The sequence below is a fragment of the Loxodonta africana genome, chromosome 2, assembly GCF_030014295.1.
Source record: "Loxodonta africana isolate mLoxAfr1 chromosome 2, mLoxAfr1.hap2, whole genome shotgun sequence".
Taxonomy (NCBI): Eukaryota; Metazoa; Chordata; class Mammalia; order Proboscidea; family Elephantidae; genus Loxodonta; species Loxodonta africana.
In genome coordinates this window covers 3466048-3490386 of record NC_087343.1, presented here as the reverse complement: position 1 = coordinate 3490386, position 24339 = coordinate 3466048, and positions in this window count along the sequence as shown.

The window sequence follows — 24339 nt, the reverse complement described above, 5'->3', positions numbered from 1 at the left end:
TGTGTACACGTGTGTGTGCACATATGCATGTGTTTTGTGAGAGTGTGTATGTGTGCACATGTATGTCTGTGTGTGAGCATGCATGTGTGCACCAAGTGTCTGTGTCTGTGTGCACACACATGTTCATGTTTGCGAGAGTGTGCACATGTGCATCCATGTGCACCAGTGTGCATGAGCGTGCATATGTTGTATGTAAATGTGCAGTGTGTGCATTTGCATGTACATGTGTATGTACATTGTATGTTGTGTATATGTGTGCATGTGTGTGTATGTGTCATGTGTCTGTGTTTGCATGTGTGTCTGTGTGTATGTATGCACTTGTGTGCATGTGTTGTGTGTGTGTATGCACTTGTGTGCATGTGTTGTGTGTATGCACTTGTGTGCATGTGTTGTGTGTGTGTGCATGTGTGTGCGTGTGTGTGCATGTGTGTGTGTGTGCATATGTGTGTCGTTCAGGAAGATGAGACTGCAGAGGGAGAAGCATGAGGAACTCCTTGGCACGGTGTGGAGCCTGGGTCAGAAGAGCAGTTTCTGTGATGCTGATGAAAACATCTGGAGGTGGATAGTGGGGATAGTCACACAACATATAGAACATAATGAATGTCTCTGAATGGCACACTCAGAAATGATTGAAATGGAAAATGTTTTATTACATGTATTTCACCTCATTTAAAAAAAATCAGGGAAGCACAGGTGAAAAAATTCCCGTGAAGACAATCCTAGCCATTTCTCCAGCAGAGTGCTGTACCTGTGGTAGGCCTGTGATACCAGCTGCTGGGGACACGGAACTGAGTGAGATGTCTTTGCTTTTTTCAGTAAACTCACAGCCAAAACGGGGAAGACGGATGAATACATACACAGAAAAAAAGGCAAGTGAGGCAAGAGTGGCCTCTAAAAAATGGTGTCTGATGGGGGTGTTTAGACAGGTTATCAGTTAGGGCTTTTGACTGCCACCAATACAAACCCACTGCAGCCAACACACAGAACCAAACACAAAGGAAAGTGCAGGGAGGGTGGCAGTGACACAGAGGGTGGAGGTGGGCAGCATGTGCAGAGAGGTATGGGAGGGCTGGGTCTGGGCTCAGCAGACAGCTGGGAGCACAGACAGGCAGAGTTTCTCTCCAGGGTACCACCATGAGGCGCATCTGCTTATGGAGATCAAGGAGAGCGTGGGCTGGCCTGACTCAGGTCCCATACCAGCTGGACCCTTGGCAAGAGAGGACATATCACCTCGTTGGATCATTAACAAACCGTGCACAGCTAGAGCTGCATTAATCCCCAAAACAAAGCTGGGGTGTGGGTGCTACCCCTGAAAAATTGAGGATGTTTTCTCACCAGGCCACCACGCATCTGTCAGTCTGTCATACTGTGGTGGCTTACATGTTGCTGTGATGCTGGAAGCTATGCCACCAGAATTTCAAACGAGAGCCAAGTCATCCCCGGTAGACAAGTTTCAGCAAAACTTCCAGATTACGATGAACTAGGAAGAAAGGCCTGGTATTCTACTTCTGAAAACCAACCAATAAAAACCCACAGTGCTTGAAGATGAGCCCCCTAGGTTGGACAACACTCAAAATACAAATGGCTGCAACAGTGGGCTCTAACTTACCAATGATTTTGAAGATGGGGCAGGACCAGGCAGCATCTTTTTCTGTTGTACATGAAGTCACCAGGAGTCAACACAGACTTGCTGGCAACTAATGACAACAAGATGCTGGACAGGGGAAAATGTTACTGTTCGGTAGAGGGGGGAAGGGTTTCTGTAGACAAATGGGGAACGCATTATTCCAGCAGCGGAGGTGGGATTCCAGCAGCAGGGGTGGGATTCCAAAGGCAGGGGTGGGATTCTAGCAGCAGGGGTGGGATTCCAGAGGCAGGGGTGGGATTCCAGCAGCAGGGGTGGGATTCCAAAGGCAGGGGTGGGATTCTAGCAGCAGGGGTGGGATTCCATAGGCAGGGTGGAATTGAACGACTGACCTTTTGGTTAGCAACTGAGCTCTTAACTATAAAGGACAAGAAAAATACTGTCAATTAACTTGATCTAATTTATATTTATAAAAATTCAACCCAGCAGCATGAGAATATACGTTCTCTTCAAACGCTATGGTCCATATTCTTGGCTGCAAACCAGGTCTAAATCATTTTAAAAAGATAAAAATTACACAAAGCTGTATCTCTGACAAAAGCAAAACTAAATGAAAACAATAACAAAAATGTTTCATTTTGAAGGAAAAAGATTTGCAGTGATATGTAAAATGGGCGTGTGTCAAAATGCCCTTTGGAATGTTGACACGATTCGTAAAGGGTGCCTTGCAGGGGCCCTTGTATTTATTCTGCAATTTCTATCCAACCTTTGTGTGTTTCTCCCATCAGGAAGATGCTGTCTTTAGAGAATATTTAATTAATAAAGGTGCCAACATATTAAAGCCACCATTTAAAACTTTGCCCCTTTGGGCAATAAATGCTCAGTGGTTACCCAATTTCCATACTAATTTTCTTAATGAGGTGTTAATTTCATTGACTAAATGACACTATTAGAGGCCAGCTGAAATTAAGGACCTCCAGGTACATGCTCACTCAAATGGAACCAAAGCAATATCATTCAGGATTGTAAAGGAAAGTGTCAGTTGCATGGTTCCTGTCTTCATACAGGTTAAGGATCTCCCTATTCCCTGCTTTTCTTCTCTCTACAATGAGTTAATAAAACAAAACAACACCAGCACCTACGGCCTAAGAGTTTCCAATCCATTTGCTACCTGTCTCATATCACAACGTTTTTTTGGAAGGCAGAGAGTTTCACAATCTCACAATGACTTCCTTTATTCCCCTCCCTGCACCTTAGGTTATGGGGTAAAATGGTGAGAGGAGAGGTGATGGGATCATTTTTTTTATTCAACAAATATTTACTGAGCTCATCTGCAGACTGGGCACCATGCTGGAGGGTGCATACCCCCAATACCCCATAGCTGTAGAGTTGATTCTGATTCATAGTGACCCTATAGGACAGAATAGAACTGCCCCATAGGGTTTCCAAGGAGTGGCTGGTGGATTTGAACTGCCAACTTTTTCATAAGCTGCTGACCTGGAAACACTGGCAAGGCCCAGCCTTCCAAGCTCAGTTCCCACAGGCTGGATGAAGTCTACACTGGCAGGCAGCACTCAGAATTCTAGTTTGCTTTCTCAAACTGGAAAAAGAAACACTTGAAGGGATTGGAGGAAACGATTGCCAAGGCTTACATAACCAACTGCGGTCAAATCAATTACAACTCACGGCGACACCATATGTGTCAGAGTAGAAGTGTGCTTCATAGGTTTTCAACAGCTGACTTTTCAGAAGTAGATTGTCAGGCCTTTTTTCCAAAGCACCTGTGGGTGAACTTGGACCTCCAAACTTTAGGTTAGCAGTTGAGTGCGTTAACTGTTTATACCATCCAGGGATTCACAGGACATACATAGGGCCAGCAAATGTACCTGTTCCTACAAACCAGAGTGATAAATTGTGTACCAACAGAGAGAATACACAGAAGGAATTTATATGTCAGTAGTGAGGAAAATTAGCCCCGGCTTAAATGCTGTTCTACTCCCTCTTAACAGAGACTACAAGACCTAAAAGACTCAAACTATTTCCAAATAACTAAAGGGCATCCCACAGCAAAGCTCAAGATTATTTACAAGACTACAAAAATACGCAGCATACAAAAAGATAAATTGTGTATGCCTGGTCTCCAATAAAAAAATTACCAGACATTCAAAGAAGCACGGGAAAAACGACCCATCAGGAAGAGAAAAATCAATCAAAAGTGACCCAGAAAGGCACAGATGATAGAAGTAGGTGATAATGGTATTTAAAACATTATTATAACTTTATTTCATGTGTTGAAGAAATAAACAAAAAAAGGTTGAGCATGTTAAGTAGACACATACAAGATATTAAAACACACAGACAAATCAAACTTCGGAGATGAAAACTATGATGTCCAAAATGATAAATACAACAATGAATGCCACTAACAGCATATTCCAAAAAAACAAAAACAAAAACAAAAACAAAACACTGCCATCAAGTCAATTTCCACTCGTAGTGATCCTATAGGACACAGTAGAACTGCCTCATAGGGTTTCCAAGCCTGTAATTCTTTATGGAAGCAGACTGCCACATATTTCTCCCAGAGTTGTTGGTGGGTTTGAATTCGCTGACCTTTTATTTTGGTTATCAGCTGAGAGCTTTAACCACTGTGCCACCAGAGCTTGATAGCATATGAAATAACTCCACTGCCATCAAGTAGATTCTGACTCATAGTGACCCCATAGGGTTTCCAAGGTTGTAAATCTCTGTGGAAGCAGACTACCACATCTTTCTCTTGTCCATAGACTGGCTGGTGGTTTCAAGCTATCAACCTTTCAGTTAACAGTTGAGCACTTCAACTACTGAGCCACCAGGGCTCAGTGAGACAGTGAGAAAAATCAAAAACACATTTCTGTCAAGTTAATTCTGACTCATAGACAGTGCAGCAAAAAAAAAAAAAAAAAGAACTTGAAGACACAGCAACAGCAATTATTCAAAATGAAACTCAGAAAAAAGAAGACTGAAAAAAATACATAAAGTGTCAGTGAGATTTGGGTCAAGTTCAAAGTAGCCTAATATATGTGCATTGGAGCCATTGAAGGAGAAGCTGGGGAAAGAGGGTAACAAAAAAATTATATGAGGAAATTATGGCTGAAATTTTCCCAAATTTAACGAGAACTATAAACTCACAGACCGTAGAAGCTCAATGAACCACAATCACAAGAAACATGAAGAAAACAACACCAAAGCACATTACAATCCAATTGCATAAAGCCAGGGCTAAGGAGACCATCTGGAAAGCAGAAAGCTTAGAAAGTCACATTATATATAGAAAATCAAGGGTGGAAATCAGGAAGCCAGAAGACAATGAGGCAATATTTTAAATTACTGAGAGAAAAAAAAAAACCAAGCTAGTGTTGTATTTCCAGGGAAAATATCTTTCTAAATTGTAGGTGAATGAAGACTTTTCAGATATACCAAAACTGAAAGAGTTCATCACCAACAGACTTGCATTAAAAAAACAAAAAAGAAAGAAATGTTAAATAGATGATGCCAAACGAAAATCAGTATGTACACAAAGGACTGAAATGCACCAGCAATAGTAACAATGTAAGTAAATAGAAAACATCTTTTCTTATTAATTAAATATATCAAGATTTTTTAAAATAATTTTTATTGTACTTCAAGTGAAAGTTTACAAATCAAGTCAGTCTCTCACACAAAAACCCATATACACCTTGCTACACACTCCCAATTACTCTCCCCGTAACGAGATAGTCCGCTCTCTCCCTCCACTCTCTCTTTTCGTGTCCTTTTCGCCAGCTTCTAACCCCCTCCACCCTCTCGTCTCCCCTCCAGGAAGGAGATGCCAACCTAGTCTCAAGTGTCCACCTGATCCAAGAAGCCCAGTCCTCACCGGCATCCCTCTCCAACCCATTGTCCAGTCCAATCCATGTCTAAAGAGTTGGCTTCGGGAATGGTTCCTGTCCTGGGCCAACAGAAGGCCTGGGGGCCATGACCACCAGGGTCCTTCCAGTCTCAGTCAGGCCATTAAGTTTGGTCTTATGAGAATTTGGAGTCTGCATCCCACTGCTCTCCTGCTCCCTCAGGGGTTCTCTGTTGTGTTCCCAGTCAGGGCAGTCATCGGTTGTAGCTGGGCACCATCTAGTTCTTCTGGTCTCAGAATGATGTTGTCTCTGGTTCCTGTGGCCCTTTCTGTCTCTTGGGCTCATAATCGCCTTGTGTCCTTGGTGTTCTTCATTCTCCTTTGATCCAGGTGGGTTGAGACCAATGGATGCATCTTAGATGGCTGATTGCTAGCACTTAAGACCCCAGACGCCACTCTTCAAAGTGGGATGCAGAATGTTTTGTTAATAGATTTTATTATGCCAATTGACTTGGATGTTCCCTGAAACCATGGTCCCCAGACCCCTGCCCCTGCTACACTGGCCTTCGAAGCATTCGGTTTATTCAGGAAACTTCTTTGCTTTTGGTTTAGTCCAATTGTGCTGACCTCCCCTGTATTGTGTGCTGTCTTTCCCTTCACCTAAAGTAGTTCTTAGCTACTATCTAATTAGTGAATGACCCTCTCCCACCCTCCCTCCCTCCCCCCTCTCATAATCATGAAAGAATGTTTTCTTCTCTGTTTAAACTATTTCTCAAGTTCTTATATTTTTGAATGTTCAGAGCAAAAACAATGCCAATGAATTGTGGAGTATATAACAAAGAAAAGTAAAAGGTGTGACAACAATAGCACAAAGGCTGGGAATGGAGAAACAAAGGTATGCTGTTAACAAGGTTCTTAAATTATACAAGGAGTAAGTATAATATAAACTAAATTAGACAGTGATAGTTTAAAGAGGAACACTATAAACCATAGAGCAACCACGAACACACACACACACGCAATAAAAATTACGCTACAAGACCTAGACAGGTGCTTATGTTTCCTAGACTTTGCTACCAGATAACCAATGTATAAATGGTGCCAAGCCCAGAGCAGATCTGACTTCTCTATCACGCTATAGGCTCCCACTTCCACGAGCCAAAAAAGTGAGCAAGAGTGCAGACTCATGAGTGCAGCCATTTATTTCAGTTCTACCAGAATAAAGTAAAAAGGGACTGTTTATGGTGACACGTGAATTGTTTAAGCAAATTTAAGATTAAAAAAAAAGGCTTTTGCATCAGTGTTTGCTTTTGGCAAGCTGTCGCTGAAAAAAAAATCAGTCAGTAATGGCTGGAAATGAACTGTATTTTGGCTTTTAAGGAAAATAGCCGACATATTTCTAATTTTCAATCTTCAGTTTGTTAACATTTAACAGTTTAAAGAAGATTCAACTCTGAAATTTTGCCATAGATTGTCAATTGTAATAAACACAAATGTGACAATCATCCATATGCATGTGGTAGTCTGTCTTATGATGATAAGATGTAGGCTCTTTAAATCAGAAGTGGGAAATATAAACATATATTTGGTTACACAGATGATTTGTTTAGACAAAGGTCATGACTAAATTAAAAATCTGTTTTCTAATGTTTTTGCTAAGATATGTCAACTTCTAAAGCAATGGCATATTAAAATACCTGTTAAATTCAATAATTTTTCATTTTGCCTGATCATAATATTTGACAAGCATTATAGTTGTTGTTGGGTGCTACCGAGTAGGTTCTGACTCATAGCAACCCTATGCACAACAGAGCAAAACACTGCCTGGTCCTGCTCCATCCTTGCAATCACTGCTATGTTGAGTCCATTGTTGCAACCACTGGGCCAATCCATCTCGTTGAGGGTCTTCCTCTTTTTTGCTAACCCTCTACTTTACCAAGAATGATGTCCATCTCCAGGTACTGGGCCCTCCTGATAACATGACCAAAGTATGTGAGACAAAGTCTCGCCAACCTCGCTTCTAAGAAGCATGCTGGCTGTACTTCTCCCAACACAGATTTATTCATTCTTCTGGCAGTTCATGGTATATTCAGTATTCTTCACCCATGCCATAATTCAAATGCATCAATTCTTTTTCGGTCTTCCTTATTCATTGTCCAGCTCTCACATGCATATCAGGTGATTGAAAAGACCACGGCTTGGATCAGGCACACCTTAGTCCTCAAAGTGATGTCTGTGCTTTTGAACACTTTAAAGAGGTCATCTGTACCAGATTTGTCCAATGCAATACATACATCATTTAATTCCTTGACCTCTGCTTCCATGGACATTGACTGAAGATCCAAGTAAAATGAAATCTTGGACTTCAATATTTTCTCTCTTTATCACGATGTTGCTTATTGGTCCAGTTGTGAGGATTTTCGTTTTCTTTATGTTGAGGTGCAATCCATACTGAAGGCTGTGGTCTTTGATCTTTATCAGTAAGTGCTTCAAGTCCTCTCCACTTTCAGCAAGCAAGGTTGTGTCATCTGCATATTTAGTCTCTCTCTGAGTCTGATGCAGCATTCTTCTTCATATAGTCTAGCTTCTCAAATTATTTGCTCAGCATCCAGACTGAATAATTATGGTAAAAAGATACGACTCTGATGGACACTTTTGCTAGTTTTAAAGTATACGATATCCCCTTGTTCTTTTCCAACAACTGCCTCTTGGTCTAAATACAGTTTCCTCGTGAGCATACTTAAGAGTTCTGGAATTCCTCTTCTTTGCAATGTTATCCATAATTTCTTATGATTCACACAGCTGAATACCTTTGCATGGTCAATAAAACACAGGCAAACATTCAGCTGGGATCTGTCTGGTATCAGTAATAGTATTCCTCATTTCACCCCTGAATCTGGCTTGAATTTCTGGCAGTTCCCTGTCAATGTACTGCTGCAACTATTTTTGAACTATCTTCAGCATAATTTTACTTGAATGAGATATTAATGATATTGTTAAAATTCTATCATTTTACTGTTCAAAATACCTTAATATCTTAATTTATCTTAATTTACTTCGTTTAAGTCCATGTATATCTGATTCTGACTTTAAAAACGGCAACGGTAATCAGATAAGGCATGCAACATTTTGCAAATTGATTCATTTTGGAAAATATTTTAACTTAATTCATATAGATGGTGCTGCTGCTGACAACCTTTTTGCTAATACCTCTGGTGCCCTTTGGGGGAGAAATCAGACAGCGCTAAGTAGACGTTCAAGCATCTGAAAAAAAAGGTCTGCAACTATAGTAAATATTTTTTTCACAGTTTTCTAGAATTTTCACCCACCACTAAGTTTCAGGAGAGTGTGAAAATTAATCTGTGGGAAGAAAGTAAGAAATAAAAAGAGAAATGATATGTGGTTACCTCCAGGAAATATTAACTGTCTGTTATGGATTGAATTGTGTTCCCCAAATAGATATGCTGAGGTCCTAATCCCAGTACCTGTGAATGTGACCTTGTTTGGAAATAGAGTCTTTAAAGATGTTATTAGTTAAGTCCCCAGGAAGTCATACTTGAGTAGGGTGGGTCTTAATCCCAAATAGTGGTACCCTTATTAAAGAGGAGAAGCGGCACACAGCCCCTGGGGAGACAGCCACGTGAAGATGCATCTGCAAGCAGCAAAGGAAAGCCATGGCCGCTGGGCCATCACCAGAGCTTGGGAGAGAGGTGCGGGACAGCTCCTTGGGAGCCCTCAGAAGGAATCAACACCGTTGGTACGCTAATGTGGACTTCTAGCCTCCCATACTGTGAGACAATAACTTTCCGTGAGTCAACGCCACCCACTTTATGGTATTTTGTTACAGAGGCCTTGGGAAACTAAGACACAATCACAATGATTAAAAAGCAATTTTAAATGATAATTTTAGACTTTTCACACTTCGTGTCATTAGACATCCTGCTGCTGCCTTTATATCCCAAATGATTAAACAATTAATATGTAAATAATATCTAAAGCAAAAATCATCAGGCCCTATGTGTATTCTGGCGTAAATCCAAATAAACCCTAGCGGAAAAAAGTCCTTGGGAAATTAATTCCTCTTAATTACAGAAGTTAGAGGCACTTCCAGGAGATAAAACAAATGCTTCTTCCTCCTTAATCCGTTCCTGCCGCGTTGACTGTGACTCATCATGACCCCACGGGTTACAGAGTAGGACTGAGCTCCGCAGGGTTTTCTTGGCTGTAATCGTGACTGTTATCATCTTTAAGGGAGCAGATCACCAGGCCTTCCTTCTGAGGAACCTCTGGGTGGATTCGAACTGCCCAACTTTCAGTTAGTAGGCAAGCACAAATTGTTTGTGCCACCCAGGGACCTATATCCCACCTAAGCTTCACCAAAAAGTACAAAGTGTGGAGTTTTCAAAACTTTCGGTATATATAAAAGTCTTTGATTTCATTCTGTTTTTGTATGTTCTCTTACTTTCATTCTATTTTAAGGGAATATTTATGCCTTCCACACACTGAACACTGCTTATGAAATAAACAGCCCCGTTGACCACGGTTATCTTGGACAAAGCATGGAGATTCACGAGGTCACAAGGCCATTAATCCAGATTGCTGAATGACTCTATTTCAGATTGTGCTGGGTCTGGAGAGGCGTCATGTGTGTCTCTATTTGATTCCTCACTGCTGTATTCGAGATCCAGTTTCAGCGTCTGTCTCATCAATCCAGACTCAGTGCAGAGTAAAGGAAACCATTTGTCTTTGCATCCCTTTCTGTTCCAAGTATAATCAGTGAGGTGATTACAAAATACTTTCTCCTGCTCACTGGGTAGAGTGTTGCCATAGCAACACACCCTCACAGAAAGTTCATCAAAGCCGCAGGTTGTTATTTCAAAGTAGCAGACAGCTAACACGTTAGGAAATCTCTTTTTCTTAACTTGTGACTGAACAGATGAATTTAATTGGTTCTGGCCCTGTGAATTTACATTTTAGAGAGTAAAGGATAATTAAAGCAAAGAAGAGGCCCACTTCTCTAGCGTATGTCCGAAAAGGAGATTTTAATGAATTCAGCTGTCACATTCAGCTAATGGTTTATTTTTCCCCCAAAAATATGTTAGCCTGTTTAAACATTGCTAATCGTAAATCATATGCAACATTCTTTTATTCCGAAGTGTTGTTTTAACCGTATCTCTGTGTCGCTGCTTGCACATGTAAACCCCACGGAGGCTGCCGGCACTGGGAGGCCGAGCCTGTCTGCTTCCTGGGTTTACCCTGATGTCTGGACCAGAGCCTGTTGCGTTTTAGGTGCTGGGCTCAGACGGAACCCCAGGTCCAGAGGCTCCAACCCTCAGAGGCTATGAAGCCAACAGCAGGTTGCCAGCATCTCTGTATTCCCGTCCCTCTTCTCCAAAACAAGTGCAGCCTCAGGCCCAGCTCAGAGCCCTGGGACATCTAGAGAGGCTATGTGTGCAAAGTGTGTGTACAGCACCTGGCACATGTTGCTGTTGCTGCCATTCAGTGGGCCCCTGACCCCTGGCAGCCCCAAGTACAATGAAATGAAACGCTGCCTGTTCCTGTGCCATCCTCACGATTGGTTGGAGACCAGACCATTGTGATCCACTGGGCACCTTTTCGTTGGCTGGTTTGCAGAAGTAGATCTCCAGGACTTTCTTCTCAGTTCATCTCAGTCTGGAAGCTCTGCTGAAACCTCTTCAACATCATAGTGACACATAAGTCTCCGCTGAAGGGAAGTGAGTGGCTGTACCACTGAACTCCCACAGCCTCACCTCGTACACGTTGTTCTTGTTGCTAGGTGCTGCTTAGTCAGTTTTGAGTCACAGCAACCCTGTGCACAACAGAATAAAACATTGCCCAATCCTGCGCCATGTTCACAATCGATGTTATGCTTAAGCCCATTGTTGCAGCCACTGTGTTAATCCATCTCACTGAAAGTCGTCTTCTTTTCCGCTGACCCTGTACTTTACCAAGCATGATGTCCTTCTCCAGGGACTGATCCCTCCTGACAACGTGTCCAAAGTAAGGCACAGTCTTGCCATCCTCGCTTCTAAGGAGCATTCTGGTTGTACTTCTTTCAAGACAGATTTGTTTGTTCTTTTGGCAGTCCGTGGTATATTCAATGTTCTTCACCAGCACCACAATTCAAAGGTATCAATTTTTCTTCGGTCTTCCTTATTCATTGCACAACTTTTGCATGTATATGATCTGATTGAAAATACCATGGCTTGGGTCAGGTGCCCCTTAGTCTTCAAGGTGACACCTTTGCTTTTCAACACTTTAAAGAGGTCCTTTGCAGCAGATTTACCCAATACAACAGGTCTTTTGATTTCTTGACTGCTCTTCCATGGTTGTTGATTGTGGATCCAAGTAAAATAAAATTCTTGACAATTTCAATCTTTTCTCCATTTATCATGATGTGTATTGGTCCATTTGTGAGGATTTTGGTTTTCTTTATGTTGAGGTATAATCCATGCTGAAGGCTGTGGTCTTTCATCTTCATTAGTAAGTCCTTCAAGTCCTCTTCACTTTCAGCAAGCAAGATCATGTCATCTGCATAACTCAGGTTGTTAATGAGTTTTTCTCCAAACCTGAAGCTGTGTTCTTCTTCATATAGTCCCGCTTCTCAGATTATTTGTTCAGCATACAGATTGAATAAGCATGGTGAAATGATACAACTCTGACACACACCTTTCCTGACTTCAAAACCATGAAGTATCTCCTTGTTCTGTTCGAACAACTGCCTCTTGATCCATGTGCAGTTTCCTCATGAACACAATTGTTCTGAAATTCCCATTCTCCATAATGTTATCCATAATTTGTTATGATCCACACAGTCAAATGCCTTTGCATAGTCAATAAAACACAGGTAAACATCCTTCTGGTATTCTCTGCTTTCAGCCAGGATTCATCTGACATCAGCAATTATATCCCTGGTTCCACATTCCTCTTCTGAGTCTGGCTTGAATTTCTGGCAGTTTCCTGTTTATATACTGCTTCAACCACTTTTGAATGAGCTTCAGCAAAATTTTACTTGCGTGTGATATTAATGACATTGTTTGATAATTTCCGCATTCAGTTGGATCACCTTTCTTGGGAATAAGCATAAATATGCATCTCTTCCAGTGTATTGGTCTTGCAAAATTCTATCATGTGATCTTTCGCATCATTTCTATCACCAGGGCCATATTTTCCAACTACTGATCCTTCTTTGTTTCCAACTTTTGCATTCCAGTCACCAGTAATTATCAATGCATCCTGATTGTATGTTTGCTCAGTTTCAGACTGCAGAAGTTGGTAAAATTCTTCAATTTCTTTGGCCTGAGTAGTTGGTATGTAAATTTGAATAATAGCCTTAATAACTGGTCTTTCTTGTCGGTGTATGGTTACTATCCTGTCATTGATAGCATTATATTTCAGGATAGATCTTGAAATGTTCTTTTTGATGTTGAATGCAATGCTATTCCTCTTCAAATTGTTATTCCCGGGATAGTAGATCATAACAACATGATTCTGGGATTCAAAATAGCCAATACCAGTCCATTTCAGCTCACTAATGCCTAAGATATTGATGTTTATGTGTTCCATTTCATTTTTGAAGATTTCCAATTTTCCTAGACTCATACTTCATACATTTCAGGTTTCAATTTTTAATGGGTGTTTGCAGCTGTTTCTTCTCATTTTAAGCCATGCCACATCAGCAAATGAGGTCCTAAAAGCTTGACTTCATCCATGTCATTAAGGTCGACTCTACTTTGAGGAGGCAGCTCTTCCCTAGTGCCTTCCAACCTGGGGGCTCAGCTTCCAGCACTTCAGACAATGTTCCACTGCTATTCATAAGGTTTTCACTGGCTAATTCTTTTCAGAAGTAGACCGCTGGGTCCTTCTTCCTAGTCTTAGTCTGGAAGCTCAGCTGAAACCTGTCCACCATGGTTCACCCTGCTGGTATTTGAATACTGGTGACATAGCTTCCAGCATCACAGCAACACACAAGCCCCCACAGCATGACAAACTGACAGATGTATTGGGAAAGATAGCTTGCCCTAAATATCTATGCGCCCCTCTTACTGCCCACTCAACTGAAAATTACCTAAGCCACAAGAAGTCGATGGGGTAGAGGAAGAAATTAGGAAAGAAAAAAGTGCCAGGAGGAGAGCAGTAAGTAAAGGAGAGTGGGTCTCAGACTCTGATCACTCTAAAAGTCACTCTGGACAGCTGCTGAAAGGGAAATTCTCAGGTCCAGCCACACAGACTGAGATTCAAGAGGTCTGTGGTGGGAGCTGGGTGGTGCACATGGTTTGTACTTGGCTGGCAGCTGAAAGATTAGCAATTCAAACCCACTCAGCAACACCTTAGAAGAAAGGCCTGTCAATCTACTTCTGTAAAGATTACAGCCAATAAAACCCAATGGAGCCATTCTACTGTACAACACATGGGATCACCATGAGCCAGAATCCACTAGACAGCACGAGATAATAACAACAAGCAGGGGGGGCCTGGGGATCAAAAGTATTAACCAGAATTCAAGGGGAATCTAACACAACTGGTCTAGGATGATTCTTCAATAAACAACTTGGGACTGTTGATTTTTGTCCATGTTATCAAAGATGTTAACAGTAAGGCCAGTGATGGGTAAGCTTTGAGACATGATAGATATTTCTTAACTTCCTTAAGCCCCATGGGCTCCTTTATGACAAGAATTTAAGGCAGTGTCATGAAAGTACTTTATGGTGCATAAGATGTTGTTATGATGGCGAGGAGGAGGAAGAGGAAGATGAGGCCAGTGCCACCGCCAAGGGGCTTCCCTCCATTCCAGAAGCTCTTCATTGCATACGTTAAAAGGTAGCCCTTAAAGCTTCAGAGACACTGCCAAATTCCCCGAGGGACAGAATTACTGGGCTAAGGGCTATAGGGTCGCTAGGAGTCGGAATCAGCTCGACGGCACTGGGTAAGGGCTGTGGGGATCATGGTCTCTGGGGACATCTAGCTCAATTGGCATAAAATAGTTTATAAAGAAATTGTTCTATATCCTACTTTGTGAATAGCATCTGGGATCTTAAAAGCTGGTGAGAGGCCATCTAAGATGCTCCACTGGTCTCACCCCATCAGGAGCAAGGGACAATGAAGAAAACCAAAGACACAAGGCAAAGATTAGTCCAAATGACTAATGGACCACAACTACCACAGCCTCCAGCAGACTTGAGTCCTACACAACCAGATGGTGCTTGGCTACTCTGCTCTGACTGCTCTGACAGGGATCACAATAGAGGGTACCAGACAGAGCTGGAGAAAAGTGTAGAACAAAATTCTAACTCACAAAAAAAGATTACACTTACTGGTCTGATAGAGACTGGAGAAACCCTGGGAATATGGCCCCTGGACACCTTTTTAACTCAGTACTCAAGTCACTCCTGAGATTCACCCTTCAACCAAAGGTTAGACAGGCCCATAAAACAAAATGAGACTAAATGGGCACACCAACCCAGGGGCAACGACGAGAAGGCAGGAGGGGACAGGAAAGCTGGTAATGGAGAACCCTAGGTCTAGAAGGGGAGAATGTTGACATGTTATGGGGTTGGCAACCTGTGTCACAAAACAATATGTGTATTAATTGTTTAATGAAGAACTAATTTTCTCTGTAAACTTTAAAGTACAATTAAAAAAAAAAGGAAAAAGAATCTTTAGTAAGGCATTGAAAAACAAAATAAAAAGTAGCTCTTAAATTCTATTGACGAATCCTGGGAAAAAGGGGAGGGGGATTGTGGAATAGAATTTAAAATTCTCATAAAATCCAGAACCTCTGGAGCCATGGAACCTGGATGAATCCCCAGAACTATTGCCCTGAAATAATATTTAAACTTTAAACCAAAAATATTCCCTGACGTCTTCTTTAAACCCAACAATAGTTTAGCTTCACTAGTAAAGAATGTCTGCCTTGATCATTATGCACTTTTAAACAATTATCTACATGGAATCTAACTGACAATAGTAATTTGAAAGGTTAGAGAGGAAGCTTAGCAGGCAGCAAGTTTATGTTAATGGGAGAAGAACAATTTAGAAAAGAGGGTGAGAATAGTTGCATGACTTGAAGAATGTAATCAACGTCACTGAATTGCACACGTATAAATTGTTGAATTGGTGTAATTTCTGCTGTGCATATGTTTAACAACAAAAAATAAAATAAATTATTTGTTTTTAAAGTAGCCCTTTGGAGGCCATAACCTCAAGTAGATGCCAGGCTGCACATGAGCCTCACTTAGGGGCTATAGGCATAAATGTCTAGGTCCCACCTTGTTTAACTGGTCTGCTTAGAGCCTGGACATCAGTATTTTTTAAAAGCTCCTGAAGCTATTGTGACATGTAGCCATCATTGAGAACTACTGATGTCTCAAGCGTGTGAAAATGTTAAGTGACTTGTAGGTGGCATCCAATTAATGGTCAGATAATGAGGCTGATTTTCCTACTTCTGTAATTCAATCCCAGGTGGTAGAACAGGTATTTCAGAAGACCAACAATCCTATACAGTACATTTTATTGAACAATGTCATTAATATCACAACAAGTAAAATTTTGCTGAGGATCATTCAAAAGCAGTTGCAGTAGTACTTCGACACAGAACTGCCAGAAATTCAAGCCGGATTAAGAAGAGGACACGGACAAGTGATAACATTACTGATGTCAGGTGGATCTTGGCTGAAAGGAGAGAATACCAGAAAGGTGTTTACCTGTGTTTTATTGACTATGCAAAGGCATTCGACTACATGGATCATAACAAATTACGGATAACATTGTAAAGAATGGAAATTCCAGAACACTTAATTGTGCTTGTCAAGAAACTGTACATAGATCAAGAGGAAATTGTTTAAAAGGAACAAGGGGATACTGAATGGTATAAATCAGGAAAGGTATGCTTCAGGGTTGTATCCTTTCACTGTACCTATTCAATCTGTATGCTGAACAAATAACCTGAGAAGTTGGACTGTATGAAGAAGAACAGGACATCAGGTTGGAGGAAGACTCATTAACAACCTGTTATATGAGCCCATTGTTGCTGCCACTGGGTCAGTTCATCTTGCTGAAGGTATTCTTATTTCTCAATGACCTCTACTTTACCAAGCATGATATCCTTCTCCAGGGACTGGTCCATCCTGATAACATGTCCAAAGTATGTGAGACAAAGTCTTGCCATCCTTGCTTCTAAGGAGCATTCTGGCTGTACTTCTTCCAAGACAGATTTGTTGCTGAAAGTCAAGAGGACTTGAAGCACTTGCTGATGAGGATCGAAGACCACAACCTTTAGTATGGATTACACCTCAACATAAAGAAAGCAAAAATCCTCACAACTGGACCAATAAGCAACATCATGATAAATGGGGAAAAGATTGAAGTTGTCAAGGATTTCATTTTACTTGGATCCACAATCAACACCCATGGAAGCAGCAGTCAAGAAATCAAATGAAATCTTCCATTGGGCAAATCTCCTACAAATAAACGTCTTTCAAGTGTTCAAAAGCAAAGATTTTGCTTTAAGCACAAAGGTGGGCCTAACCCAAGTCATGGTGTTTTCAAGTACCTCATTTGCATGCAAAATCTGGACAATGTATAAGGAAGACGGAAGAAGACTTGATGCCTTTGGGTTGTGGTGTTAATATTCTTTCCTGTTTGTGGTCTGTTGTCAGAACACTCTCACACCCTCGCCTCCACCTGGCCACAGGAGTCCGTCAACAGATGGGGAAGTCTTGCGGAGAGGTAGCTGGGGCCGTTCAGGGCTGCACGACCTGAGGAGGGCCGCGTGGACACTGTGCTTCTGCAGGTGGCTCTGTGCTTGAAATGGGCTTCCTCCACTAGGCTCTTCTTCTTTTTCCCTGACCCTCTACTTTATCAAGCGTGATGTCCTTCTCCAGGGACTGGTCCCTCCTGATAACACGTCCAAAGTGAGTGAGAAGTCTCTCCACCCTTGCTTCTAAGGAGCATTCTGGCTGTACTTCTTCCAAGACAGATTTGTTCATTCTTCTGGCATTCTGGCAGAATATTGGTCAGATCATGAAGTCAGACAAAGAAAGAAGATATTACCATGAGATTGAGGAGTAATTATTCTGTTGTCTTTTTTAAAAGGAACAGGAAGAATGGAAAAAGAGTAAGTGGGAGAGAGAGGAAGACAGGGAAATGGTAGAAAGCTGCCTATTTCTCAAAATCCCTCCCCTGTGACTACTAAAACTTCAATGATATCTTCTAAACTCGTGCAATATTTGCTTTTAAATACAGAAGGTAGTGACAAGATTGGTCTTGTGTTTGACAATGAGAGAAACACATCCTGCCTGAGTATAGGCAGGACTTTGTGAGCATAAACTCAGGCTATGAACTTCCAAAGGCATCAGAGTGGACATCTGAAGTCAAGAACCAGGCATCCAAAGGGCAGGAAAGTCCAGGGCAGGTAGGGCACATGCTTATAAAAATATATGTGGAGGGAATTAGGCTTAAATTGTGACATGTCACTGAGATGAAAAACTGAAATATTCAGCCACTCAAATAACCCCACATGGGTGTTGGGACACCAGGGCCCCTCAGCTTCTGGGCTTTGGTGTTGACTTCCCAGCAAGGCTTCCTGAAACTCATCATGTGTGTAATCTGTGTGGCATCCCAGCTGTTGACCAGGAAAAAGTCAAGTCGTGTGTCTTAGTAAAATTCATTGCTTTTCCCTAACTAGACTGTTATGGATTGATTATGTCCTTCCTCCCCCACCTACCCCCCCCCAAAAAAATTATGTTGAAATCCTAACCTCAGGTACCTGTAAATATGACCCTGATTGGAAATAGGGTTGTCTTTAGTAATAATTATGAGGTCATACCAGTGTAGGGTGGGTCCTCAACCTAATCCTTCTGAGTAATAAAAAGGGCAGAATAGACACAAACACACAGAGAGAAGACAGACACCATGTGAGGATTGTCTACAAACTGAGGCACACCAAGGATCACGGACAAACACCAGAAACTAGGAAAGAGGCTCCCAGAAAGAATCAACAAGGCAAGACCTGATTTTGGGCTTCTAGCCTCCAGAACTGTGAGAAGATAAATTTCTGTTTTTAAAGCCACTATTTGTGGTATTTCTATTACAGTAACACTAGATGACAAAGACACGGGTCAGGAGAGAAGATGTCGAGGTCCAGGTACTAAAGCAGGTGAGAGGTTGTGCGGAGCCAGGACTGAGACAAGCTGGTACCCAGCTGTGACTATAGGCTCCGGGGATGCTCCGTGCTCCAGCCCAGGATGGCCTAGGAAGGAGCAGGTGAAGGAGTCCAGCCATGAAAGTTCCTGGATCCCTGAGACAAGCTTCCAGGTGAGTCCTCACAGCTCAGCTGTGATGCACATCTAAATTGTAATTTAAAGGTAATTCAAGAAACCCCGAGATGGCTTGCCCTGCCCAGTCCATGCAGAGAAAACTAATGAAGTCCAGAAACATGAAAAGATGCTAGCATTGTGTAATCAGTCAAATTTCTAAGTGAAAGAAAGAAAAAAAAAAAGCTAGAACTTGAAGAGCAGCATCTCACTGTGAAGACCACCCCTTAAAAATTCTATTGCCCAAGGACAAGTCAAGGCCACTGTGGTCAAAATTAGTTTTCACTTTGAGCCTGCATTCTTTTGCTAAGGACAAAGCCAGATTTTAAAAATTAATTAAAAGTCCATTTCAACAAGGCTCTAAATGAAACTCTAAAATCCTCTATTAAGTTTAGAAAACCAATACTGAGGGTCAGATTTTTCCCCCAAAATTCCAGAAAAAAAAAATTTAGACATTCAAATAATTAACTACAAGGTAATGATTCTTTGGCGAAAATACATGAAAAATGCTGTCCACACAAAGCCTTTAATCTGTGGCTGTGAACACCAGCTTCCACTGGCTCAAGCCAGCATCACTTTAAGTGACTCCAGTGATTGTAGACAGACAACGCTCAGTATTTTAGCCTCACAAAGCAGTGATGCTTCACACATTCTCTAACGAAAGAAATCTTTTCTCTTAACCAAATTTTCCTTCCTTCTCTCTCATGTCAATTTTAATTCTGAAAGTGTTACAAAATTAATTGGTTTTATTATATTCTGCTGGAGCACAGAATGTAGGCTAAAACCAGATAATTAGGACTTCAACCTGAACATTGCTTTAATCTCAGAATGACTAAAAAATGTCAGTCATATTTTACATTTGCAAAGATTCAACAAACTAGAAATGAAAGCAAACTTAACCTGAGAACCGAAATCTATGAAAAAAACCACAGCTAACATTCAGAAATGTAAAATGAGCACTGAATGCACTGACATGTCAAGTTTTTTGATACTTGGGTTTAGCTAAGATAATCCTAATGAGGATGGAGAGAATGGACAGGTAGATGGATAAACAGATACTGTTTTGTGTCCATCCAACAAACATTCAACCGTTGTTTAGCACTTGCTAAGGACACCCATAGGTCTCTGGGTGGTGCAGATGGTTTGCCCTTGACTACTAACCTAAAGATTGCTGGTTCTGAACCCACTCAGCAGTGCTGCCAAAGAAAGATCTGGAGATCTACTCCTGTAAAGACTAGAAAACCCTATGGGGCAGTCTAGAAAACCCTATGGGGCAGTTCTGCGCTGTTACATGGGGTCACTGTAAGCTAGAATCAACTCAGTGGCAACAGGTTTATTTGTTTGATTGTTTGTTTGCTTTAAAGATCAGCTGTGGTTTTTTTCAATCCCCTCATTTGCATGTGAAAGCTGGAAAATGGAAAAAAAAGACAGAAGAAGAATTGATGCATCTGAATTGTGATGTTGGTGAAGAATACTCATTATACTGTGGACTGTCAGAAGAACAAACAAATCCTCTTAGAAGAAATAAAACCAGAATGCGCCTTAGAAGCGAGGACTTTAGTTCATTTACTTTGAATATATCATCAGAAAAGACCAGTCACTAGAAAAGGACAACATGTTTGGTAAAGTAGAGAGTGAGCAAAACCTAGGGAAACCCTCAATGAGGTGGATTGATACAATAGCCAAACAGTGGACTCAGATATACCAAGATCGCGAAGATGGCGCAGGACAGGGCGGTGTTTCATTCTCTTGTCTATAATGTAGGCATGAGTCAGGGCAGACTCATTAGCAACTAGCAACAGCAACAAAGTCAGTCAACACAGGAAAATGAAAAATACTTTTCCTTTTCCTCTTCATATTGACTTCATTTGGTTTTGAAGGATTCATTCCTTCATAACTATACTTTCAGGTAGTCTTGTCTTCAGGGGGCGAGTTAAGTACGGGCAAAGCTCATGTCCTCAGGTTCTCTGAGGAGAAATTTACTTATCCAAAGGGCCAGTGAGAGAGAATCTTATAAGAAAGGTCCTCGTCAGCACACAGCAGCTCCCAGAGATGTTAACTCTGTTCATCGGCATCATTCTACCAACCTATATACATATTTTTGACAGTTATGTGATTCTCTAATAAGATTCTCAGCAATGCCCATTTAGTAAGGACAATTCTGTTTAAAGACCATAAAATGTAAAAAATATATTTGTGAGAAATCTATTTTAGCTGATAATAATTTTTAAAGGGATGCAAACATTATAAACCAACATAAAAATAGATTTTAATCTCACTGTCAGATTATGATGCTGCTATTTTTTGAACCAATAAAAAAGAAACTGAGAGAGGAAAAAGAAGGAAGGAAGGAAGGAACGAACGAACAAAGGAAGAAAAAGGAAGGTTCTTTGCTTATATATCTGCAAGTCATAAATACCATTTTCCACATGTCCAGGAAAATTTAATTTTAGACGTAGGCACTTTTAATCATAGCACAACTATAAAGCAGTTTTTCCAAATTACAGCTTTCTGGGGGATCTGTGGTAGAAAGAAGACTGGAAATATATTAAATAATCCATGATGATTTGGGGAAAACTCATTAGCTTTAATGGATTCCAGGTGAGAATTACAACATTAACAGTTAGACATAATTCTCTATACTCTATGTTCCTTTTCTTTTGTTGTTATTAGGTGCCTTTGAGTCTGTTCTGACTCATAGCGACCATATATATATATAACAGAAAGAAACGCTGCCTAGTCCTGCCCCATCCTCATAATCCTTGCTATGTTTGAACCCATTGCTGCAGCCACCAAGTCAATCCATCTCTTTGAGGGTCTCCCTCAAGCATGATGTCTGTCTCCAGGCACTGGTCACTCCTGATAACATGTCCAAAGTACACGAGACGAAGTCTCACCATCCTCATTTCTAAGGAGAGCATTCAGGCTGTACCTCTTCCAAGACAGGCTTGTTTGTACTTCTGGTAGTCCATAGTATATTCAATATTCTTCGCCAACACCATAATTCAAATGCTTACATTCCACTTCCATCTTTCTTACTCGCTGTTCAGCTTTTGCATGCATATGAGGTAATTGAAAACACCATGGCTTGGGTCAGGCACACCTCAGTCCTCAAAGTGACATTTTTCCTTTTGACACTTTAAAAAGATATTTTGCAGCGGATTTGCCCAAAGCAACGCATCCTTTGATTTCTTGACTGCTGCTTCCATGGGTGTTGATTGTGGACCCAAGTAAAATGAAATCCTTGACAACTTCAATCTTTTCTCCGTTTATCATGATGCTGCTTATTGGTGCAGTTGTGAGGATTTTTGTTTTCTTTATATTGAGGTGTAATCCATACCGAAGGCTGTGGTCTTTGATCTTCCTCAGTGAGTGTTTCAAGTTCTTTTCCCTTTCAGTGAGGAAGGCTACGGCATCTGCATATTTGAGGTTGTTAATGAGCCTTCCTCCAACCCTGATGTCCAGTTCTTCTCATATAGTCCAGCTTCTGGGATTATTTTCTCATCTTACTGATTGAATAATTACAATGAAAGAATACTCCTTTGACTCAAATCTTTCCTAATTTTAAACCGTGCAATATACTCTTTCTTTGTTTGAACAAGTGCCTCTTAGTCTATGTACAGGCTCCTTATGAGCAAAATTAAGTGTTCTGGAATTCCAATTCTTGTCAATGATATCCATAATTTGTTGTGATCCACACAGGCAAATGCCTTTGCACAATCAATAAAACACAAATAAACATCCTTCTGGTATTCTCTGCTTTCAGCCACCATTCATCCGTCATCAGCAATATCTTTTGTTTCAACTCTTCATCTGAACCCTGCTTGAATTTTTGGCAATTCTCTGTCAGTATATTGCTCCAAACATTTTTTAATTACCTTCAGCAAAATTTTACTTGTGTGTGATATTAATGATATTGCTTGATAGCTGCATCACCTTTCTTTGGAATGGGTACAAATATAGATCTCTTCTAGTTGGCTGGCCAGGTAGCTGTCTTCCAAATTTCTTGGCATGGAAAACTGTGCACTTCCAGGGCTGTATCTGTTTGTTGAAAAACTTCACTTGGTATTTCATCAGTTCCTAGAGCCTTGTTTGTCACCAATGCCTTCAGTGTAACTTGGACTTCTTCCTTCAATACCATTGGTTCTTGATCATATGCTGCCTCCTGAAATGGTTGTACGTCAACCAGTTCTTTTTGGTACAGTGATTTTCATCTTCTTTTGATGCTTCCTGAGTTGTTCAGTATTTTACCCGTACCAAAACCAAAAAACCAAACCCAGTGCTGCCTAGTCAATTCCGACTCATAGCAACCCTATAGGACAGAGTAGAACTGCCCCATAGAATTTGCAAGGAGCACCTGGCAGATTCGAACTGCTGACCCTTTGGTTAGCAGCTGTAGTGCTTAACCACTATGCCACCAGGGTTTCCATTTTACCCATAGAATCCTTCAAATCTGTAACTCGAGGCTTGGATCTTTTCTTTGGTTCTTTCAGCTTGAGAATATCTGACTGTGTTCTTCCCTTTTGGTTTTCTAACTCCAGGTCTTTTCATGTTTCATTATAATACTTTACTTTGTCTACTGGAACCACCCTTTGAAATATTTTGTTCAGCTCTTTCACTTCATCATTTCTTCCATTGGCTTTAGCTACTTGACATTCAAAAGCAAGTTTCAGAGTCTCTTCTGACACCCATTTTGGTCGTTTCTTTCTTTCTTGTGTTTTTAATGACCTTTTGCTTTCTTCATGTATGATGTCATTCCACAACTTGTCTGGTTTTGGCCATTAGTGTTCAATGCAAAAAAATCTATTTTTGAGATAGTCTCCAAAACCAGGTGGGATATACTCAAGGTCATATTTTGGCTCTCTTGGACTTGTTTAATTTTCTTCAGCTTCAACTTGAACTTTCTTATGAGCGATTGATGGTCTGTTCTACAGTCAGCCCCTGGCTTTGTTTTGACTAATGGTATTGCGTGTCTCCATTGTCACTTTCAACAGATGTAGTCCATTTCATTCCTGTGTATTCCATCTGATGAAGTCCATGTACATAGTCACCATGTAAGTTGCTGAAAAAAGGTATTTGCAACGAATAAGTCATTGGTCTAGGAAGAAGGACCTGGCAATCTACTTCTGAATAAATTGGATGGAGAAAACATTATGAATGACACGCACTTATCTTGTATATATGGTGGAGCCCCTCAGGTTGGAAGGCACTCAAAAGACACCTGGGAAGAGCTGCCTCCAAAACTTGAGTTGACCTTAGTGATGTGGATAGAGTCAAGTTTTTGTGACCTCCATTTGCTGATGTGGTATGACTCAAAATGAGAACAAACAGCTACAAACATCCACTAATAATTGGAACATGGAATGTATGGAGTATGAATATAGGAAAATTGGCAGTCATCAAAAATAAAATGGAATGTGTGAAGATGGATATCCTAGTCTTTAGTGAGCTGAAGTGGGCTGATCTTGGCCATTTTGAATTGGACAATTGTAAGGTCTACTAGGCAGGGTATGACAAACTGAAGAGGAATGGTGTCACATTCATCTCCGAAA